The sequence below is a fragment of the Engraulis encrasicolus genome, chromosome 7 (genome assembly GCF_034702125.1).
Source record: "Engraulis encrasicolus isolate BLACKSEA-1 chromosome 7, IST_EnEncr_1.0, whole genome shotgun sequence".
Taxonomy (NCBI): domain Eukaryota; kingdom Metazoa; phylum Chordata; class Actinopteri; order Clupeiformes; family Engraulidae; genus Engraulis; species Engraulis encrasicolus.
This window is the reverse complement of record NC_085863.1, coordinates 10,555,516-10,565,824: the sequence shown is the minus strand read 5'-3', so window position 1 is coordinate 10,565,824 and position 10,309 is coordinate 10,555,516. Positions and strand designations below refer to the sequence as shown.

Here is a 10,309-nt window from a genome sequence, read left to right as displayed (position 1 = left end):
AGCAGACCTTGGCCTATGTTGTGGTGGCTATAGTCGAAGCTCATGTGTTCATAGATAATCATCTATCTCTATCTCCGCACAGTATATAAACAATCCACAATAGTTGCTGTGACTGAATCCAACTGATAACAACCATGAGGGGTGCCATAGTACTGCTGTTCATTCTTCATCCAGTTTTCATGGACCATGTGGAGAACAGTATTACAACAGGTGCAGAAAAATCCTTTTAAACTTCAACAAATATTTTTTTTTGCTGTAAATAGATCACATTGTCCCATGGTATTCTCCACGTTGCACTGTTGAGACAGATGCTTAAATCTCATATGTACATGCAATGCCATCTATTGTCATTATACATTTGTTAACATGGTTGTTTGGTATTGTATTGCATTGTATTACACTGTATTGCAATGGCTTGTCTTGCAATGGCTTGTCTTGTCTTGTCTTGTATTGTATTGCATTGTATTGTATTGTATTGTATTGTATTGTATTGTATTGTATTGTATTGTATTGTATTGTATTGTATTGTATTGTATTGTATTGTATTGTATTGCGTTGCATTGTATTGTATTGTATTGTATTGTATTGTATTGTATTGTATTGTATTGTATTGTATTGTATTGTATTGTATTGTACTGTATTCTATTCTATTCTATTCTATTCCATTATATTATATTATATTATATTATATTATATTATATTATATTATATTATATTATATTATATTATATTATATTATATTCTGTTCGTTTCTGTTCTAAACTATTCTGTTCTATTCTGTTCTATTCTATTCTATTCTATTCTATTCTATTCTATTCTATTCTATTCTATTCTATTCTATTCTATTCTATTCTGTGAGTAGAGGGTTCAGTGAATGCTGGTGAGAGTCAGACTAAGGCTGAGTTCAGGACTGGGGCATGCACAGAGCCAGACGTCTGGGCTGACATGAGGGAGCTGAGGAGGGTGGTGCAGGACCTGACCGCTGACCTGAACCAACAGAAGGTGGAGCTGCAGGACAGCAAAAGAGAAGTGGAACAGCTGAAGCAACGCAATGCAGGTGAGGAAGTTACATACAATTATTGTTCCTAACATCCATTTTAAAAATATTTTACTGGTTAATGTCTGGTATGTCTCTGTTTTCCCTTTCCCAGCAATGGAGGAAAGACTAAATGCGGAGATGGAGGACATCAAAGCCAAACATAATGGTAATACCTTAAGGATAATAAGATAATAATTACATGTTGGCAATTATGCTGTAAATTCATTTTATGAGTAACTAGAAATCAGATATCCATAGGAAATTGACATTCATAATGGCATGTATCTCAAGCCAGATCTGGATTATGATCTGCATATTTTATTTGTGTCCTAATATATTTCACGCTACACTGTAGTACACAGCTCCAATTAGCCAAACATTAGCAGTCATGTAATAACTATCATCATTCATTCTCTTTTATGCTCTTTTTTTTTTTACTGGTAGCTGCCGAATTGAGACTTAAATCTACAGAGAACGAAATAGGAAGTCTAAAAGCAAATATCTCAGGTGAGACATTTTATCAAGCTCAGTCTATATCTGTCAATTGTGTTATTCAATGTGTTGCCTTTTATTCAGATTGCTCAATTACTTTGGCCACCATTTCCTGGTGGACCCATAGCACTCATGTCATGTCTCTATGGTGTGATTGCAGGTACACCTAAAGTGGCTTTCTCTGCCTCTCTGACTGATGCTGAGTACATCGGACCATTCAACACCGACATTACACTTGCTTATAAGAAGATCTTCACCAACATTGGCAATGCCTATTCACCAATTACAGGTAGCCTATATGATAACCTAAAGAAATACACTCTGCACTCTGAATTTTTGATATCATGTTTGAAGTGATTGAAGATGTTTATAATGCTTTATAGCAGCGGTTCCCAACATTTTTCAGTGGGTACCCCCTTTTGGACTTGTGAATAGTCTTAGCCCTGCAATGGATTTCTAGCAATATTAGCAGACAAACTATGGAAAATCCAGCAATGTCAATGGGGGGGGAAATTGCTACATTTTCCAGAAGTTTTGTCCATTAATATTGCTAGGTATCCACAGGGCAGCAAATACAGTAGGCCAACATCAATTAAACATACAAGTTAACACTCTTACTATCCAAATTATGGACCTTTTGTCCATGACCATGTTAGTACCTCCGTGACCAACCTGTCCCGACAGTTGGGGAACAACTGCTCTACAGATACATTGACTTTGACTTTGTCCTTGATATTGAGAAATGAGAACAGTGCAGAGGGACTCATTGCTTTTTTTATGTTCAGGCATCTTCACAGCCCCAGTGCGAGGTGTATACTACTTCAGGTTCACTGCCGTTGGTAAATCCAACTCTCACTGGGTGGTCATGAGGCTGGTGAAGAATGGAGAGCAAGTTATGGCCATGTATGAGCTACCCGATAATAACAATGAATATGTCAACAACGGGGTGGTACTGCAGCTGGAGGTGGGGGATGTCATCTACATGCAGCTTCCTTCACATTATCAGGTTTTTGATAACACAAACAACCACACAACCTTCTCTGGATTCCTCCTCTTCCCCCTGTGATATGGACAGGGGCGTAGCAGCACATTGTGGGCCCTATGTACAATCAGCTCCAATGGACCCCCACAGCTACGTTTTTCTCTTGCCTTTCTTGCTGAGTATTGTGCATTTGTGCTGTCTGGTATGGTGTTGTCTGGTATGGTGTTGCAGATGTCTCGCCATCTTGATGAGCTCTGTTTCTCTTGCTTGCATGTTTTTGTTATGTCCTGCGTATTTTTATACCTGCAGGGTTATGTCCTGCATGTTTTTATGTCTTAATCGTTCATGCTTTGCTTTCTGTGGATATGCTGTCTTTTGTGACTTGTTTCTGTCTGTATTGTGAGTCCTATGTAGTGCGTTTTGCGTTTTTTTTCCGCTCTCTTGGCTAGGGCCCACTTGAAAAAGAGGCAACTGCCTAAATGTGACTACCCTCGTAAAATAAAGGAGAACTAAAATAAATAGCCATACAGGCCCGTAGCCAGCCTTGTGGTGGGGGGGTTCTTTTTCCCCCGAAAGTGGACTTCATTTGGCTCCCTATTCCAATGCCCCCAAATACACAAAGCACACTTCAAATATTTTAATTTAGACATATTTTATTCATTATAAGTTTGCTGTGAGTCTGTTGCTGTCCTTAATTGTTTGTCTGTTGCTCCCCATTTTTAACATAAATGGACATGAATTGCTTCAAATTACTGCTATCTGACAGTTATTTTCATTGTTGGCCCAGTGTTGGGGGGTTCGAGTCGGGGTGGGGGACGGGAGGGGGGTTCGAACGAACCCCTCAAACCCCCCCTGGCTACAGGCCTGACATATATCTTCGTGAATGGGACTGTTTGGGCCCCCTATACCCATGGGGCCCTGGTGACTCAGTCACACTTCACCCCCCTGAATGACACAACACCCCTGGTTATGGATGTATATATTGGTTGGTCCTATAGGTAGTAGGCCTATATTAATGTAGCCCCTTAATGCGCGCCGTACCTCCAGTGGCACGCTGTAATAATCATTGAAATGTCACTACCATAGCACTACAATACTATGACACAACAGGCCCTTTAGTAATGGACCACAACTTGGTCATTACCATACTGGTAACAACAAATGTATAAAGCCGCGTCTTAAGGGGTTAACTGGCCAGGCCATGGTAGTCAAGAAGCATGCCGCCCTCCCCTTCATCTCATTCATTCCTAATTGATCCAGGTGCATAATCTTTCCTTCCTAGCGATTGGCCACACAGCTAATACTAAAACTGATTAAGAAACAATACCAAAACAGAGAGTTTGGTTGTATGATGAAAATGCTTGCTTTTGTATGTTGTAGAGTGTCAAATCAATGGATCAATGAAAATTAAAATAGATTCAAATGTGAACTGTTTTGTCTTGATGCACTGTCAGAGTCATTTTTTACCAGTAAGCAGACAGGGCAGTTGGCTAGAGCCCCACCCAATCTGCACTCTATAGGGGCCCCAATAGTCTCCTGCACCAGAGGGCCCAATGTCTCATGTATGTGTGTTTGTGTGTGTGTGTGTGTGTGTGTGTGTGTGTGTGTGTGTGTGTGTGTGTGTGTGTGTGTGTGTGTGTGTGTGTGTGTGTGTGTGTGAGCGAGAGAGAGAGGGAGAGAGAGAGAGGGAGAGAGAGAGAGAAAGAGAGGGGGGTCTAAGTTTGTGAATATAAGGGCCTATGTATGGTGAATATACAGTATGTGCAATGCTGTGTGTAATGTCTTTGTGTCTATGTATGTATGTATGCCACCGGACACCTTAATTTCCCTCGGGATTAATAAATGATAGGCCTACTCTTCTCTACTCTCTACTGTATTTTGCCTAGGGCCCGCAAAATGTGTAGAACCACTGCTGTGCACCCGTGATTATTATCACATGCATGTGAAGCGCAGTCATGTTGTGTTCAATGAAATTCAAGCATTTCAGCATGGATACCACAGGAAGGCACACACGCACGCACGCACACACACATGCACACGCGCACACGCACACACCCACTCACACACGCACACACACTAACACCTGGGCCGCGCGCCTGCACACACGCACACGCACACACACACACGCACACACACATTTACTGTGCCCACATGATGTTAGCCCTAATGCAACCAAGTGAGGTCACCATTTCTATAATTTTCATCAAAAAGCATTTCCTTCTGGAATTCTTAAATACATGTTGTACATGTTTCTATAGAATTTTGCAAAGATTGGCCAATCTATATGGGAATTATAATCCAAACTAAATAACATCATTAGGCCTACTTGACAAACAACTTCTTTCTGGTTCACTCTTGTCTTTATTATCCTTTATGGTAACTATGGTTACATCCGGAATCCCTACAGGTATAGCCACTGACGTGTATACTATAACTGGACTGCGGATGTTCGATGTGTTGTGAAGCAACGGCTGGGGGCGGGACATGGGACGATTTTTGGGCGGAAGAAGGAAGTAGAGCGCCTTTTTCCATTGATCTCTATGGTGGACTTGAAGCCATATAGTTCCTAGGCAATTCTTGCCGAGTCGGCCCTGTTTCGTTAAAACGGTAGTCTCCCCTCCCTCCCAAACAACCCAGATATTTTTTTCGGGCTGACCCTTTATTTAAGAAAGCTATTAAAATAGTTTAAATGACCAATGAGCATGGCTATTTGGGTTGATTGGCAGTTGCCATTCTTTAGAATTATTGTTTTGATTGACAGGCAGGCCGTTGTCAAGGAGAAGGGCGAGTCTCGCGGCGTCTCCAGGGGAAGCCCCCTCCCTCCCTGCTGCATTACTTTCAACCAGCTCTGCTTTCAACAGCTTCATTACTGCGATGGGTTATTTAATTTTGGTACACTTTCCCCACAAATATGCGTTGTTGTACTTTTGGATGTACTTCTCCGTACTCTGTAAGGACCTCTGCAGTTTTGGTAAGTAAAATAAAAACATACGTGGCTGATTGACCAAAATGACTGAGCTTTGTTAAACAAACACATACGACAATGCTAGCTTGTTATTAGCCCAAGGCAGCATGCTGATCTTTCAGTGTTTGATGATCTGTCGGCTTGTCAAGTAACTTAATTATAATTTGAATGCCATTGCTTTTGAAAGCAAAATGTGTCTGTTTGGCGTGCGTCAGGTGTAATTCCCTCCTTCCGTACCGTAGCCAAGTCCTTACATCAAGATGAGTAAACATTTCACTACCATTCTGGCACTATGCTGGCCAGTGGCCACATCGGAAAAGCAACGTAGTCTAGCTGTGTTCCTCCGTCAACTGTTAAATATTGTTTGTTTCTGTGTTGCCAAATTGCCAAGTTGCTAGTTGGTGATGAAATGATGGTCATTGGTACGTTCGTTTTCAGTATGCAAATTGCGTCTTTAATGTTGACTGTACTGAGTGACGAGTGCATAGTGTAATGCAAATTGTGTCATTAATGTTTAATTGTAGGCCTACTGACGAGTGCATTGTGTAGTAAACATTTCCCCATCCTCATGTGACATGGTTTCATTCTGTAGGCAAACAACAAACCACACTTCACCTGGAAAACAGAGCCAGGACTCACTGTCAGGTAAGTAAAGTTTCAAATCCTTAAAGTATGCTCCTGAGTTAAGACCAGAGACCTTCCAATGTAAAGCTAACACCATCATCTGCTTACTCTGCATGTGTTTATATATTAGTAATAAAATAGTAATGAAATATAGTCCAGGAAGACAGATGCTGAGGCACTCAAGGTTGCAATTTTTTTACTTCTTTTATTTGGCTACAATGCCTACGCGTTTCGGCCCTTATGGCCTTCTTCAGGGCGTATCAAGCTTGATACGCCCTGAAGAAGGCCATAAGGGCCGAAACGCGTAGGCATTGTAGCCAAATAAATTTTTTTTTAAAAAGAATTGCAACCTTGAGTGCCTCAGCATCTGTCTTCCTGGACCAAGTTTGAGAGCCTCTACACTGATGAGCACCAAGGAAAAAAGGTGAAGACCCAGAAGCACTCCAATTACCTGCTTTTGAGTAATGAAATATATGTTGTTCTCATCACCCTTCGTTTGTCATCATTTTCTTTACAGATGTCTGAAAATGTACAGTAGGCTACACGCCAGCAGGTCTCACCATAATCAACATCATCAAGGATTGTCACTCTGACCTGAGAAGAGGCCCCATAGAGACACGGACAAGGACCAGCCACTGTTGCCAGTGCACAACTGAGGACCCGACCAGCCTGCTGCCATCTATGATACTATATAGTACACGGTATGTAACATTACACTACACTCAGCCAATGCTTTCATCCAAAGCTTATCACTTATTTTTACATGTGCCTCCCAATTTGAAGGGACAAAAAGTAATTGGACTGGATAAAAGTATACATCAAGCGTAGTAAACTCTTAGCATTTGTCAGTAGCCACTATCTTCAATAATTACAAGGGTACCAATTCTATTGACAGATATGCATGCCCACACCATGAAACTACCACCCCATGATTTTCACTGATTAGGCAGCATGCTTTGAAACATGAGCAGCCCTTCTCCTTATCTATTGTGTTTTCTTCCCATGAACCTAAGTTGTTGGTGTATCAAACGGTGACGTATTCTCATCACACCTCATATGCCATTATTTTATTTACAGCGGAGCGGTCTGAAGACGTGGAGTACACTGCAGCAGGTATCACATGACCAAGGACTTGGACAACGTCTCTGTTTACATCTATAGTGTATTACACAAGTGAGTGTACACCCCCATATTTCTGCAGATGTAATGGGACAATAAAGACATTTGAAAACTGAAAATGAAGTCTGCACTTCAAGCTCATCACATTAAATAAGTAAAACAGGAGCTTGGTGAGCAGACTTAATTTTCAGTTGTCATTTGACTTTGTTAGTCCTGCACCCAAAACTTTTTTGAGAAGGATGTTCATGGGTTTTTCCTTTTTAAACAAATGTAGACATTTGTAGACACTGAAATGTTATAGTTACTCTATATATACCAGTGATATGCTTCAATTATGTTAATGTTACATTAATTATTTTTTAAAAATAGATTTGTATTTATCGTTACAGCTGAAGATGTGCACAGTACGCTACTGCCTGCATCCTACCACCACAGAGGATCCGATATGCAGAACCAGCTTCAAAAACCATTGCAATTATGAAACACAGTTAATAAATGCTTATATACAGCAGCCCGCACATTTTGTTTAATTTGTAATATTGATTAACACACTATTGTTACAACTGTTTAGATCGGTGTTTCCCAACCAGGGGTACATGTACCACTAGGGGTACGTGAACACAATGCAGGTGGTACATGGGTCGCCAAAGATCCACAGTGGGTCGCGAAGCCCTCTTGATTTTAAGGGGTTTCGTTTTAATACCATATAGCCCATGTTGAATATATGACAAAGTAAAGCTTTTAAACTGATATATGCATAGAGGCAACAAAATGTAAGCGGCACATTAAACAGTCATTCTATATTTGACTGAAGACAAATTGAGGAATACAATTTTCTAATGAGTTTCCGCAGGACTCCCTCTCGCCTGGGACTCCCTCTCGCGTGGGCGCTGGCATGATTGGGTCACCAAAGCTTACAATGGTAAAAATATGGGTCCCTGAAGAAAAAGGTTGGGAACCACTGGGATAGAGGAAGATATACAGACAGTAGACTAGAGCATGAGGGAGGGGGTACTCATGGTATGACAAAAATGCTTAGGGGGTACATGAGACAAAAAAAGAAGTTGGGAGACACTGTGTGATTGAAGTAATGCATTTCGTACAAGCTTGGGGAAGAATGTCCACTCCATGATGAGTTTAAAAAGCTGAACATAAGGGTGAATATTTCATTTTAATCTTTATGTCAAGCATACAAAAACCCAGATGTTTAGTCATAGCCTACTGTAGGCCAGCTATGTTTTACTAACTGAAAGGTGTTAACTTTGGTTTGTTTACCATATACCGTCTACTTCTAAGAGTGATTTTGTATTCTGAATCTTTTCAAAAACTGGGGGGGGATCAGCAAAAAAATGGTCATGACTGCTCGACACGGCAATCTTCATCTTCAATCTTCCGGATGACAGCTTGGCGTCGAGGAGCCTTTCTTCAGCGTCCATGGTTTGTCTGTCAAACGGAAAGGTTTTGCATGTCATTTGATGCCCAAAACATTCAAAGTTATTTACAAATGTCCGTAGAGGATTAACTTGGTGTGGCAGACACAAACCAAACAATATTTTACGCAGATGTACAACATGAAAATTGGAGCATTCTGAGCTCTCATGCAAAAGCAATGTTGATACTGAGTATTGCTGACATGGATTATGTTTTGCCAAACGGTACGCCGACCCCAAAGACACATCTGCATTTTCTGTGTACAGCTCTGTTTGTAGCCTAACTTCCCATTTATCTTTAATTGCGGCTACATTACAACGTGGTGAAGTAACTTATAGTAAGCTAGGTCTTTCGCCACTCGGCTGGCTCACGTTAGCAAGCTAAAATTATTATGGTCATCATAACAAGCTCTTCAAGGTTTCGTTAACCCAAAGTATCATTTTATTAATAGCATGGTATATTTGCCATACTTACCGATCACCAGTTCCATTTGAACTTGTGTTGCTGTTTTTATGACAATCAAGGGTTTCTGTGTCGACCAGTTCCACAGCTGAAAAGTGGGTTCAATATTTCTCGATGGGGACGCCATGTCATATTCGGGTGGGAGGGGCGGGACATGTCTTGAAGTGTCTGTTTGTGGATTGGCCGGCGATGTCGACCTATCACCAATGTAGCTCAACGTTGTCAAGGTGATTATTATATTTCCGCATTTTTGGGGCGGAAGTAAATCAGCCGCGGTTGCTTCAAAACCGTTGAATGGAGTTCTATCGAACTCCGCAGTCCAGTTATACTATACACGTCAGTGGGTATAGCCTATGTCCTAGTGGTGGTCTGCCCTCTGGTGGTAAGTATTGGTATGGTAAGTATAAGTAGGACACCTCTTGGGTCATACTAACATAAACATTTGTGGCGTCATTTATGACCCAGGGAGGATCTATGAAATGCTCAACATCATAATTTCAACTTCTGTTGTAATTTTTCAACTATAGTTATTATTTAGTTTGTCTTTTGGGGAAGGCCATGATCAGCAGACCTAAAATATTAATGATATTTAATAATGATAAGTATTTATAGTATTAACATATTGCATTCGTATTAGGGCACCTCCTGAGACAGCCAATCAAGCCCATTGTGAGTGTAACCAATCAGCATTTACAGTATAGAAAGCAATGCCACTATTGGACTTTTCAATATCACATGGTTGTACAAAACCTCAAACATCAACTTCCCGTATTCCTACAAAATAAAAACTCACTGGCCACTGACTACACTTAGTCATATTATTCACCACAACAGTGTGGTATGACACCACAATACATTTGCTGTAAATAGTAATGCTCAGGTTAAGGTTTTTTTCTTTTTTTTTTAATAGGGACCAACTTGAGTAAATTAAATGGAGAAATCCCTGCTTATCTGAAAGCAGCCGTTGTCCCACTTGTTGTTTTTATGACCTAAATTCATCTTTAAATTCTCTCTCTCTCTCTCTCTCTCTCTCTCTCTCTCTCTCTCTCTCTCTCTCTCTCTGTCTCTCTCTCGCTCTCTCTCTCTCTCTCTCTCTCTCTCTCTCTCTCTCTCTCTCTCTCTCTCTCTCTTTCTCTCTGCATATAACCTGTTCCTCACAGTAGCTGCTGTGAGTGACCACATATACAGTACAACC

The 10,309-nt window shown here is 40.8% G+C and overlaps 1 long non-coding RNA gene across 1 annotated transcript; it reads left to right on the top strand.

Annotated features, from left to right (window-relative positions):
- Nucleotides 1-4,948: 4,948 nt before the first annotated feature.
- LOC134451956 (uncharacterized) lies at nt 4,949-7,732 on the top strand. The gene is made up of 5 exons (XR_010035319.1): nt 4,949-5,484; nt 6,071-6,123; nt 6,620-6,803; nt 7,180-7,275; nt 7,611-7,732. It is a non-coding gene; the product is annotated as an uncharacterized LOC134451956 (long non-coding RNA).
- Nucleotides 7,733-10,309: the final 2,577 nt, after the last annotated feature.